We start from the raw sequence: 13911 nt of genomic DNA, 5'->3' as shown, positions 1-13911 counted from the left end.
AGAGAGAGAGAGAGAGAGAGAGAGAGAGAGAGAGAGAGAGAGAGAGACTAATTAATGAATAATTGAAAGCAAAAAACCTGTAAAGCCAGGCTCAGTTTATAACTAGAGACCCACTATAGGGTCTGAAAATAAGCCGTCCTTAATGGAGGCTCCTTTTGAAAAGCACAAACTACACAACACTAAAATATACAGATGATGATTTGAGTTTCAAATATTGGAAGATAGTTTCCACCTCTGTATAAACTGAAGAATGTCACAGCTTCTGTCTCAAGACATAAGATCTGTAGATTCAAGAATATTTTATCACACTCTAGTGAAAGCTCTATCTGAATTTTGACTATGGACATAATCTTCAAGATTATCTAAGGAAAAATCTTTATTGTACACAGGAAGAAAAGGAAGTCTGTTAAAAGAATTCTGTGACTAATTTCAGTAGAATCTAGGTCTTCAAAATCTGCTCACTGTTCAGTCCCTTCCTGTTAGGTAAGCAAATTGCATGTACTTTCTTCCCTGTTAGAGATTTGCAAGTGGGCACTCCTTAACTCTTTTGTCAGCTTATTAAGCTGGGCTAACTTCCTGGGGCTAAACATACAACCATTTTTCATTTCTTCCCAATCTGGTCTATTAAATTTGCATATTCAAATATGCAGCATTTATGTGTGATCTCTAAAAGAAAACTCACTAAATTCCTAGTAGGATTATTCTCTCCTTTTCTCTTTGACTGGGGATAGAAATTTGAATAGCAACTGAGAAAGAAAGCAGAAGTTAGGCAGTGCATAAATGAAATTAGCAATTTTCTACAATTTAAAGGTTCTATTTGTAATTCTAAAAACATTTCCCCCTTTTCCGTGCTTAGCTTCAGGCATGAATAAAAGTGCTTGGGAGGGGTGGAATGTTTGCTTTGCTTCCTCTTAATGGGCAAGAGATAACTAAATGCTGAATTTACAAAATACATCTGCTTGTTCTGGATTGAATGCCTGAGCTCAAGATGAATATCATAGCTTGGATCTTAGCTGAGTAAAGTCCGCAAAGCCACTCTGCTGTAGATAGGAAAAATCTACATTGTTTAACTTGACAATCTTCTCAAATGAGATCCAGTATTTAGCATTAAAAAGCTCAGTTTAGGATTTGAATTGCTAATGTTGAGCTTCCAATTCAAGGTTCTACCATCCAAAACAAGCTTGAAAGGGGAAAACAAAAAAGAAACATGCAAAATTGAAGAGAAACTGTAGGACTGGTTTCACTTTAATTTTTTGCTTGTGGCAACTCTAGAGGCCTCTGCTGGTTGACTTCCAATTCCCTCCCATTCCGCTCAACTCTGGGCAGAGCTTCCTTGTGGGAAATGTTGATTCTAGTGTTACTCAAGGGAACACACGCTGCTAATCGCACCAGGTGAGGATAAGACCACTACCACATTTTTTACACAAACTTTAAGCAAACTTTATTAAATACTGGCTACAAAAGTGCACACTGGCCAGATCCATACTTGAGATTCACAGAAAATGGCCTCAAATTATGTTAGTCAGATGCTTATAAAGGCAAAAGCTTTTTATGTATTTATTGCCTTCATCCAATCAGAAACAAGCATACATTGTGTTGTACTCCCTTCCTATTTACCTCCTGCCTATGTGTGTTCAAGCATATCCTGTGCATTTGGGGTAACTAACCTTGTTTATAGACAGGAAAACCCATGGCTTGTTATCATATGTGAACAGCCTCCTACATGCCAGGAAGTTATTTGTATTGGGCAAGTGGGGCTTACAGAGTAACCTGTCCCTTGTGTGAGTGGGGCTTACATGTTAGAGGAAGTTTTATAGATTAAGCAGAGTTATTAAAACTTAAAACATTGGGAACCCCTGGAGATCCAGGGATGCAGGAACCCCCACCCAGACAGTGGCACAGGTTCCTTCCTGTCTGAGCCAGAGCCCTGAGCAGACACTGGACACTGGCTCTGCACCCAGTCCTGCAACACTCAGAGGAAGTTCAACTCCCCAGGTGCTCTGAGAGGCCCAGGATCACAGGATCTCAGGGCCTACCTTGGTTACAACAGGATTTAAGGATCTCAGAGGCAGCTTGATTACCCAGTGCTCTGACATACACAGGATCTTAGGATGACAGAATCCCAGAATCAGAGGAACACAGAGACAGCTTGAATCTGAGGAGTTCTGATAAAACAAGGATCACAGGAGGGACAGGCTCCAGTCAGAGACAGCAAGGGCAGATAGTCTACAGAAAACCAGGTGGCAAAAGGCAAGCACAAGAATATAAGCAACAGAAACCAAGGTTACTTGGCATCATCAGAACCCAGTTCTCCCATCATAGCAAGTCCTGGATACACCACCACACCAGAAAAGAAAGATTCAGATTTAAAATCACTTCTCATGATGATGATAGAGGACCTAAAAAAGGACATAAATAACTCCCTTAAAGAAATACAGGAGAACACAGGTAAACAGGCAGAATCCCTTAAAGAGGAAACACCCTTTGGGAGACAGCTTTGAAGATAAAATACCTAGGAAAGAGAGCAGGAGTCATAGATGCAAGCATCACCAAAAGAATACAAGAGATAGAAGAGAGAATCTCAGGTGCAGAAGATACCATGGAAAACATTGACAAAACAAAGAAAACGAAAAATGCAAAAAGCTCTTAACCCAAAACATCTAGGAAATCCAGGACACAATGAGAAGACCATTCCTAAGGATAATAGGTATAGAAGAGAACAAAGATTCTCAACTTAAAGAAGCAGTATATATCTTCAGCAAAATTATAGAAGAAAACTTCCCTAACCTTAAGAAAGAGATGTCCATTAACATACAAGAAGCCTACAGAACTCCAAATAAACAGGACCAGAAAAAGAAATTCTTCCTATTCTATAGTAGTCAAAACACCAAATACACAAAACAAAGAAAGAATATTAAAAGCAGCAAGTGAAAAAAGGTCAAGTAACATATAAAGGCAGACCTATCAGAATTACACTAGACTTCTCACCAGAGACTATTAAAGGCAGAAGATCCTGGGCAGATGTCATACAGATCATAAGAGAACAAAAATGCCAGCCTATGCTACTATACCCAGTAACACTCTCAATTAGCAAAGATGGAAAAATCAAAATATTCCATGACTAAACTATATTTATATAACATCTTGCCACAAATCCAGCCCTACAATGAATAATAGATGGAAAACTACAATACAAGGAGGGATAATACATTTTTAAAAAAGCAAGAAAGTAATCTTCTTTCAACAAACCCAAAAGAAAATAGCCACACAAACAACTTCACCTCTAATGACAAAAATAACAGGAAACAACCATCACGTTTCCTTAATATTTTTTAACATCAATGGACTCAATTTCCTAATAAAAAGACATAGACTAACAGAATGAATATGTAAACAGGACCAAGCATTTTACTGCATACAAAAAAACGAATCTCAGAGACAAAGACAGGTACTACCTCAGGGCAAAAGGCTGGGAAAACTTTTCCAAGCAAACAGTCCCAAGAAACAAGCTGGAGTAGCCATTCTAATATAGAATAAAATCAACTTTCAACCAAAAGTTATCACAAAAGATAAAGAAGGACACTTCATACTCATTAAAGAAAAAAATCTATCAAAATAAAACCTCCATCTGACACCCATATTCATAAAAGAAACACTACTAAAACTCAAAGTACACATTGTATCTTATACAATAGTGAGAGACTTCAACACCCCACTCTCACCAAGGGACTGATTATGGAAACAGAAACTAAACAGAGACACAGAAACTAACAGAAGTTGTGAACCAAATTAAAGAGATATCTATAGAATATTTCATCATAAAACAAAAGAATATACCTTCTTCTTAGCACCTCATGGTACCTTCTCTAAAACTGTTCATTTAACTGGTCACAAAACAGGCCTCAGCAGATGCAGAAAGATGGAGTTTATCCCATGCTTCCTATCATATCACCAGAGACTAAGACTGGTCTTCAATAACAACAAAAACAATGGAAATCCCTCATACACATGGAAGCTGAAAAATGCTCTACTCAATGATAATGTGGTCAAGGAAAAAAATAAGAAAGAAATTAAAGACTTTTTAGAATTTAATGAAAATCAATGTACATCATACCAAAACTTACGGGACACAATGAAAGCAGTGCTAAGAGGAAAACTCGTAGCTCTAAGTGCCTCCAAAAAGAAACTGGAGAGAGCATACACTAGAAGCATGAGGACAGCACACCTGAAAGCTCTCAAACAAACAGAAGCAAATACACCCAAGAGGAATAGATGGCAGGAAATAATCAAACTCAGGAGTGAACTCAACCAAGTAGAAACAAAAAGAACTATACAAAGAATCAACCAAACCAGGAGCTGATTCTTTGAGAAAAATCAACAAGATAGATAAACATTTAGCTAGACTTACCAGAGGGCACAGAGACAATATCTAAATAATAAAATCAGAAACTAAAAGGGAGACATAACAAAAGAGATTGAGGAAATTAAAAAAAAATCATCAGATCCTACTATAAAAGCCTATACTCAACAAAACTGGAAATCTAATATTCAATATATACAAAGAACTCAAGGAGTTAGACTCCAGAGAATCAAATAACCCTACTAAAAATAAGATATAGAGCTAAACAAAGAATAATCAAATGAGGAGTATCACGTGGCTGAGAAGCACCTAAAGAAATGTTCAACATCTTTAGTCATCAGGGAAATGCAAATCAAACCAACCCTGAGGTTCCCTCATACCATTCAGAATGGCTAATATCAAAAACTCAGGAGACAGCAAATGCTGGCGAGAATGCTGGCAAGGATGTTGGTGGGACTGCAAGCTGATACAACCACTCTGGAAATCTGTCTGGCAATTTTTTAGAAAATTGGACATAGTACTACATGAGTACCCAGCTATACCACTCCTGGGCATATACTCAAAAGATACTCCAACATATAACAAGGACACATGCTCCACTATGTTCATAGCAGCCTTATTTATAATAATCAGAAGTTGGAAATAACCCATATGTCCTTCAACAGATGAATGGATACAGAAAATGTGGTACATTTATGCAATTGAGAACTACTCAGCTATTAAGAAAAATGACTTTATGAAATACTTAGGCAAAAGAATGGAACTAGAAAATATCATCCTGAGTGAGGTAACCCAGTCACAAAAGAACACACATGGTATGCACTCACTGACAATTGGATATTAGCCCAAAAGCTTGGAATTCCTAAGATACAATTTACAAACCACATGAAATTCCAGATGGAAGACCAAAGTGTGTGTTCTTCCATCCTGCTTAGAAGGGGGAACAATAGGGTAGAGAGACAGCTCAGTGGTTAAGGTCTGACTTCTTTTCAGAGGACCTGGGTTTAATTCCAAGCACCCACATGGTGGCTCACAACCACCCGTAACACCAGTTTTAGGAAATCTAATGCACTCTTTGGATTTTGTGGACACCAAGCACAAATATGGTACATATACATCCTGTCCGACAAACATTCACACGCACAAAATAAAAATAAATTCTAAAAAAAAAAATAGAAAGAAAGAAGAGGGAACAAAATACTCACTGAAGCAAATATGGAGACAAAGTGTGGAACAGAGACTGAAGGAAAGACAGTCCAGAGATTACCCCACCTGGGGATCCATTCCATATACAGTCACCAAAAGCAGACACTATTCTGGATGCCAAGAAGTTCATGCTGACAGGAGCTTGATATAGCTGTTTCCTGAGAGGCTCTGCCAGAGCCTGATAAATACAGAGGCAGACGCTTGAAGCCATCCATTGGACTGAGCCTGTGGTTCACAATAGAGAAAGGACTTAAGGAGGTGAAGGGGTTTGCAATCCAATCCCATAGGAAGAATTACAATATATACTAACCAGTCCCCCCAGAGCTCCCAGAGACTAAACCACCAACCAAGGAGTGCCCATGGAGGGACTCATGGTTCCAGCCACATATGTAGCAGAGAATGACCTTGTTGGGCATCAGTGTGTGGAGAAGCCCTTAGTCCTATTAAGGCTCTATGCCCCAGTATATGGAATGCTAGGGCAGGGAGGTAAGAGTGGGTGGGTAGGGGAATACCCCATAGAAGCAGAGGGAAAGGGGATGGCATAGGGTTTGCTTTTTTTGGTGAGGGGACGGGAGAGGGGATAACATTTGATATGTAAATAAAGAAAATATCCAATAAAAAAGACAACAACAACAAAAACCATTAAGACATTACTTCATGCCTTACCATACACAGAGTGGGGGGGAGGGAGGGACGGAGAGAGAGGAAGTAAGACTTCAACAAACATTTTAAGGAAAAAGATACTGGCCAATGTCTCAGCTACTGCCTTTTTTTTGGGGGGGAGGGGCTAGGAATGAAATCTCTTATCTTAAAACATTTTTGTGTAAATATTTAAATATTTTTTAATTATCTTCCTCTTCTTTCCTTCTAGAGAACCTTCCTTCTAGAGAACCTTTCTCCTTTCTGTGGACAATTGTCTGCAGACTGGAATCTCATGCTGTGTTTATTTTTCACACCTCTGTCAATAATTTTGTTGTTTTAATGTCCATAGATTCCATTACTACATTTCTGATTGAAAAATCACTGAGGAGCTGAATCTAGCAGTGGTAGAAATCAAGTCATTATCAGTGATTGATCAAAGATTGATCAATGTATATCTGTCACTTATGCAGTTACTATACTTAACCAATTCATAAAATACAAAAAAGTCCTTAGGAACCTTGTTATATAATCCTTAATCTTTGGCAAAGAAGATTTTCTGAAACAATGAAGCTACATTTTTCATGGGAAAATGAAGTGAATATGCTTCAGAAACTCTATTGTTTGGGATTTTAAGCAGAGATTAATTGAATATCACATCTTCATTGATATTCTAACTCATTGATTTATGAGAGTACCACAAAGTTTCCTAACTTAACGACAAATGAAGACGATTTAAAAACATACAATTAGGTTTAAGAATTTTTGGACATACATATCATTGTTTATATCTTATCTCTGGAAGACAAGACTAAAAGAATGAAGATTCTCTTCTTGAAACTTTGTTGAAGCTCTTTGTGTCAAGTAGTGTTCAGCCATGTTGGGCTAGATTTTCCAGTTTCAGTAAATGAGTTTAGGAAGGACTCTCAAATGTATTTCATATATGAGCTCTGATCTCCTGCTCATCTTTCAACCAGGACAAAGTCAAGCAGAATCACAGCCTTTCCTGAGACTTTTCCATTGTTACAATTTTCCATCTCTCATCTTTTTACTTCCTGATTTGGGTACTCAAAGGCCCTACTAGTCAAGTTTCTATTGCAGAAATAAAAGAACTTGAGGATATGTTTGTTTTGGCTCACTGTGATGAGGCTATGTCCATGGTAAGTTGGTTGTATTTCTTCTCATCTATGATGAAGCTACGCATCTTGATGGAGACACACAGAAGAGTAAAGCTGTTTACCTAGTGGTAAGGACATTGGAAAAAGAGGAAGGAAGACAAATTTCTATAGTCTTCTTCATATGAAAGCTCCAAGAAAATCTAAAACATCCAATTAGGTGCCACCAATTCAGGTTTCATAGCTTCCAGGAAGACCAAGTTGGGACCAAACCTTTAACATTTGTTCTTGAACAGAGGGGAATTTCAAATCAACAGTAGAAAACAACACTTTAAAATGTGGTCCTTTGCTGCCTAGAGTACTTTGCTCTATAGAAACAGACTCAGAGCTGACATCTCTCTTATCCTTCCAACTTTCTACCTCTTCTCTATATCCCTGGCTTACTCTGTGTTTCTCCTATCTGAGTAAAATAGCTTCTACAGCATAATTCAATTATGAAGCTGTTCTTAGAGCAGCAATAAAATTCCATTATGGGAAAATTCATTCTGCTCGGAATAATAGATTCAATGAACTGGGTGGAGACCTAATATTCTAGTTGAGTAGATCAAATGCCTGACCAAAGGATTACCCCTCAGGAAGGAGAGCTCACACTTAGGTGAGCTCAGCCTTAAGGCACAGAAAGCAATAGGTGGAATACTTATTCTTTTAATGAGATACTGGGCTTTTCCTTCCCAGAATTCCTGATGCTCAGTGTAGTCTCTGAGCACAGTCATGCAGCTTTCTAAATCTGCCTGCGTTTCAGAATTACAAAAATGTAAGATTTCATTTTCTTCTTTCCATCTCTTTTCTTACCATGCTTTCCACGAAACTCTTGGCTTCCTTGACAATTTTCTCTGTGGGTCCCTGTCCCTACCTGCTATAGGTTGCCATTTGGCTGACATTCATGTTGGTTTAAGTCAAGCTGCATGGCTTTCAACTACTACTACTTCAGTCTCTTCCTTTGGGCAGCTGCTGAGATGTATAGCTTTCATGTCTTAAGAGTTTTTTTCATTTAATTTCTAATAAAACACTCCTGAGGCTTCTATTCTAGTCAGTTCTTAAATTTCTTCATTAATGATTCTAAGAAACCTAACAAAGAACTCCAATTTTTTTCTGGTAGCAGCTGGTGATCCAGATGGGACTCTCACCACAAAATTCTGGTAATACTGTCTTGAGTTCCCTCCCTGGAATTTCAGCAGTCACATAAGATTAGCTCATATTAAAGAAAAAGACAGGATGTAAAACACATTGGTCTCACACAGAGGGACATTGACACAATCCATCACCTATGCTGAAGACTACAGTTGAAGTTCCTCCTGTTATGACTTTTTTTTTTTTGCCATGTGCTTCCTCTTACCCGATTGTAGCCTGTGATACCTTACCACTATATCTCTATGTAATGCCAAGCCCTGGTTCTTTCTACAATTTAGTATGTAAGTACACTTAAACTGCCATTTCTTTGCATATGATACTTGATTAGCTACAGTGCATATGCATGTAATATGTATTTTCTGCTGAAAATATGTCCAGTAGAAGTCTGAAAAATAAATTTTTAACATTTTCAAAAATGCTATAAAGAGGGGAATAGGAAGGTACTCTTGGAAAAAAGCACCAACTCTTCACTGGGAAACAGCAAAAGCAAGGAGCAGTGTTGCCTGTTTTTATATCTCTATTTTGGATGAAGTATAGAGATATATGATTATTCTCAATGTTTTATCTTGAACTCCAGAAGGGCAAGCCTCAGAGGACTGGCTGTCCTCCAAGTGAGGGTCATTATCCGTGAGGATGAGTATATGCCCACTGCAATGAACAGATTAACAACTTAATCTAGACACTCCTGGGAAATGGGCCTTTGCATGCGCATGAGTTGTCTAGCACTTTCCTCCTAGGTTAAAACTTTCCATCATGGATGGAAACATCTTAAGACATAGGATTTAAAGGGAGCGCTAAAGAACAGAAATTTTAGGACAGAACATTTTCAAAGATGTAAAATGATCAGATCTTTGATGTTGGGAGAGGACAGTGCTAAAACATTTGCTTCTCCATTGAAGATCCTTTAAGACAAGAAATAAACAACTTAAAATAGATTAAAGACGTTCCTGAAATTGACAAGATTCATTAGATATTCTCTATCCCCAAAAGAAAAGTAGCTGTGAGGACTTCTAACATATACTCTCAGATATACCAAATAGCAAAGAAGAGGCTAAGACAAATCCAGATGCTTGAAAGAAGCAGAGACCAGTTGTTATGCCTCGAAGAGAACCAGACTATATGGAAAGAACACTCTTCAACATGTTGATTCCTCTGAGGGCTGTATATTATGCTCCATGTTTCTAGCTTTTGTAAACTGTCACCCATTCTGGGGTGGGCTTTGGTTATACTTCAGTCTTCCAGTCATTTCTGATCCTGTAAGTAACCCCTCAGTCATACTCCTGTAAGTAACCTCAATAAAACTCGATGGGTCAACAAGTTAGATTTTAGTGATATCCATAATTGGGTGTGTTATAGGCCTCATATCTGAAGTAATTACATGTTTGTGTGTGTGTGTGTGTGTGTGTGTGTGTGTGATACATATCCCCAGGAAAAGTTTGTAATACAACATGTTTGCAACATGTTTGCATAAATTATTTTGATTATGTTAATTGTGGTAGAAAGACCTATCCACCATAGTTTGTATCATTCCCTGGCTAGGATCATGGACTGAATAAACTGGGGTAAGAAACTGAGTAGCAGCATACATTCTTCACTGTCTGCTTCCTGAATGTGAATGTGAGGTAATCAGATTCTTTAAGCTCCTCACCACTGGGGATTATACATTTGAACTGTGACCCAAACCCCACACTTCTTTATCAGAAGTGGGGTCATTGCTCTGATGACCCTGCCATATGGTTCCCATGTGCTTATAATTGATTCATGAGAATTACATAGAGGAGCTTGCATCTTTGCTCTAGGAATGCTTTGGAATGCTGAAAGTAGAAGGTGATGCGCCATGTTCGTGGGAGTTTGGAAAACCAGAATGCTGAGAAAGGTGATCCTGTCAGCAACTGGCCTAGCAGCCATGCATGTGATATATTGCTCAAGAATTTGGCTTCATGTTGCCCCTGCCCAAAGAACTCGAGAGATGTTGGATTTAAAAGTAAAAGATTAATTCATTTCATAGGCAATTTTAAGGCAGATGTTCAGGAATGTCTTGGGAATGTAGCTGCAATTATTAAAGAGATCAGCAGCACTGAAGAGAAGCACACATAATACAGACAAGAGGAAGGAGGCCTTGAGGACAAGACACCATTCATCAAAGGCTTAGATTAGTACAGATACAAATCTGTATGAAAAGAGTAATCCTCAACTGAGAGTGCAGTTGAAGGGTTCCCCACTACTCAAAAGTAGTTGCCTAGGAGAGTGTTTTCTCCTGGTCAACACACAGACTGAAGCATCCAGTCTAGGGTACAGGCTCCAACTTGAGCTGGCGAAAGCACTTGATGTTCTCTACATGGGACTAGTTTTGAAGATATTGTATGTATATAAAATTGATGGGTCCTAAACAAAAGCTGACCACAGGTAATGTGTGGATAGGTAATATTCCATTAAAAAAAAAAAAGGACTTGAAGAACTGATACTTGAAGCTTTGAAAATGAGACTTTTTCTTTCAGACCTACTGACACTAGGATTGTAAGAACCATGAGATATCACTTATCAAGAAGAGCTACAGGCATATAGAGGACCCAGCCTAAATTAGAAGCTGGTGTTTTATTTGTTTGTTTGTTACAAATGACAAATCTGCTTGAGTTTGGGTGCCTGTGTATTTGGTGCCCAATTGATACATGATTCATCCCAGAGATAAGACATGAAGCTGGAGCATTTGATGTTGTCCCTGCTAGATTTTGGTTTTGTTTATTTCTATACATTCCTTGTAGTGCCCTGGATCTTTTCTTCTAGAATTAGAATGTTTACTTTGTGACATTATATGTTGGAATGATTTCAATGATGGTAATTTTATAAGATCTTAGTGTTAAAAAATTTTTAGACAGTTAAGATGTTGGAATTTTAAAGACTGTGAGACTTTCAAAGTTAGACTGAATAAACTATATTATAACATGGAAAGAACTTTTTAAAATAAATAAAAAAAGCTGAAAACACGCAGTTTCTATCTGAAACTGAGAAGCTCAGCTTTTCTCTCCATAGCCAAGAGTCATATGGAGGTGAAACTATGTGTACTGTATGACAGGTGGGACCAAATCAATGACTGAGCATGGATCTCGATTCTGCACTGCCACAAGGCACAGCCACATGAGGGCAAAACTTGGGAAGCTCTTGACTGTGCTTATCTCATGCCTCAGGGAAGTGCTGGGATACCACTCCAGGTGTGGGAAATTGAAGTCTGAGATGTGGGAAAGCTGAAGCTGGGGTTCCCAGACACCCAAGCACCTAATTTTTCCTGGGGTGCTGCACAGAGGAATTGGGAACAAAGTGTCAGGGGTCCATGGGCCCTCAAGGATGCTGGGATAGGAGGTTCCCAAACTCCTGGACCTCTCCGCATCACTGAGTCGAGAGGAGTTGGGAGCAAAATCCAGACTGCAGGATGAGGATGGCATCTAGACTGGGGGAGGGGGAAAGAGAAGCTCTGGCTTAGTTCAGTGGTGGTTATCCTTAGCTTGACTCAGTTGTGGCTTGGAATCACAGAAAGGCCTTCTGTGGGAGGCTTAGGCTGTGGCTGTTGTAGTCAAAGGACCCTCCAGACCTCCCCACTGGAGCTCTTGTTGAAAGAGACAGTCCATGGTTCTAAACTGTTTATTGACTGTTCATTGTGGAAAACGGATTAGTGAAGTACAAACTACTCTGAGTGGACCCGAGATTAAATACCTTTTGCAGAGAGGAATGTCTGGGAAGGGAAGAATTTTGGCTAAACCCTCTGGGCCTCTAGGTACCTAATTCTAATGGAGAGCTCTGTTCTGGGCTTATGTGATCAAACGTCATGTTTGCTTATGTGGGAAGTGTGGCATATATTCTAGGCCAGGAATCTAGCAGGAAGCAGGAGGACTACCATCTCAGGTATATACCCACCTGAGTTTCCTGGGATTTCAGACCCACTATACCCACCAAGCTTCCTGGCCTGGTTTACCACCTCACAACTGAGGAATAGCATTTAAGTAAAACATATAGGCCATGTAAAAGGGGACACTGTGATATAACCTAAAAATTAAGCAAAATGGTGTAAAAGCCAGGATAACACTGGTGAACCCTGAAGAGCCCAGACAACTAAAACCAGTGAGCTGTCTTCTAGGAAGATGTGTCTCCTAGGCATAAGACATTCTTGACTTAGTGACCAGCAATAATCCCTGAAAATAATATGATATTTGTCAGAAGTGAAATCAAGTCAATGATAAAATGCCCGTAAAAAATCATATATTGAATAGAAAAACCTCTGTACTATTAGAAGAGAATAGGTAACTTGAAAAGGATTATAACATAAATCTATTGAAACTATTCAAATAAATGAGGAAAAAGCTTTAGTGTAAAGTGTTATCATGGGTGTCAAGTTGGCAAATAATGGATTTGCAAGCTTAAATTTTTTTTATCAATTTGATTGGATTTAGAAATACTAAGTACAGCAAGAAGTTTGTGTGTGTATAGACGACATATCCAAAAAGGATGAACTGAAGAAGTAAGACCCACTCCTCTGAAGAGAGGAAGTACTGAAGAGAGGCTAGGGGTACTTGACTTGCTAGAGAAGGAATCAGGAGACATCCGAATGAGTACCTGTGTAGCTGGAAATCAGTACAATGAGAGCAAGACAGAGATCATGAGACCAGCAGGGATAAACTACTTCCTGTCTACTCTGGGCCGTCATGTCCCAGCACATGTAGGTCTTAAGACCTCATCTCTGCCACTCCTGAGGTAGTCACATAGGCTGGTAGCCAGACTACAGGTTTAACGTCTTCTCTCAAAAAGGACATGTCTTTCAATCACCTGCAATCCCTCTTCATTCAAATGAAGTATTTCCAGCACCTCAGCCCCAGCCAATAATGTAAACTCATCCCCCCAAACCCTTACCCAATCCCAAAAGTTTATATAGCCCCTTTACATTCCCAATAAAAACAGCTGTTTCACTGAAAACCATCTGTGGAGAGGCTTTTTCTTCTGTACTTACACCAATGGAGATCTTGTCTAATCCAATAGCCTGGTTAAGCCTCACTTCCTTCAGTGCATCCCAGTTCCGCAAGTATACTTCTAGGGGAAAAGCAGGCCTGGACAACAGAAACGGCCATTCCTCTTTCTCTGTTTCCTCATCCATTGAGGTGTGAGCAAGTAGATGCATGATGTTGTGCCTTTTCAACTATGACTGACCAAATACTCTGAGCTGTGTGACAAAGAAAACCTTCCCTCCCAAACATTGCTTCTTGTCAGGTGGTTAGTCACAGCATTGAGAAAAGTAGCTTACATAGTAGGTATTTGGATGGCAGTAGAACTAATTAGATGGAATCTTAAAAGTGAGACAGTATTATCAGTGTAAGGGATTTTCAGCACAGAGAACAATGAAGATGCACCAGAGCG

Source organism: Grammomys surdaster, unplaced genomic scaffold (genome assembly GCF_004785775.1).
Source record: "Grammomys surdaster isolate TR1022 unplaced genomic scaffold, NIH_TR_1.0 243, whole genome shotgun sequence".
Taxonomy (NCBI): domain Eukaryota; kingdom Metazoa; phylum Chordata; class Mammalia; order Rodentia; family Muridae; genus Grammomys; species Grammomys surdaster.
The sequence above is the reverse complement of the archived record's forward strand: the minus strand, read 5'-3'. Positions refer to the sequence as shown.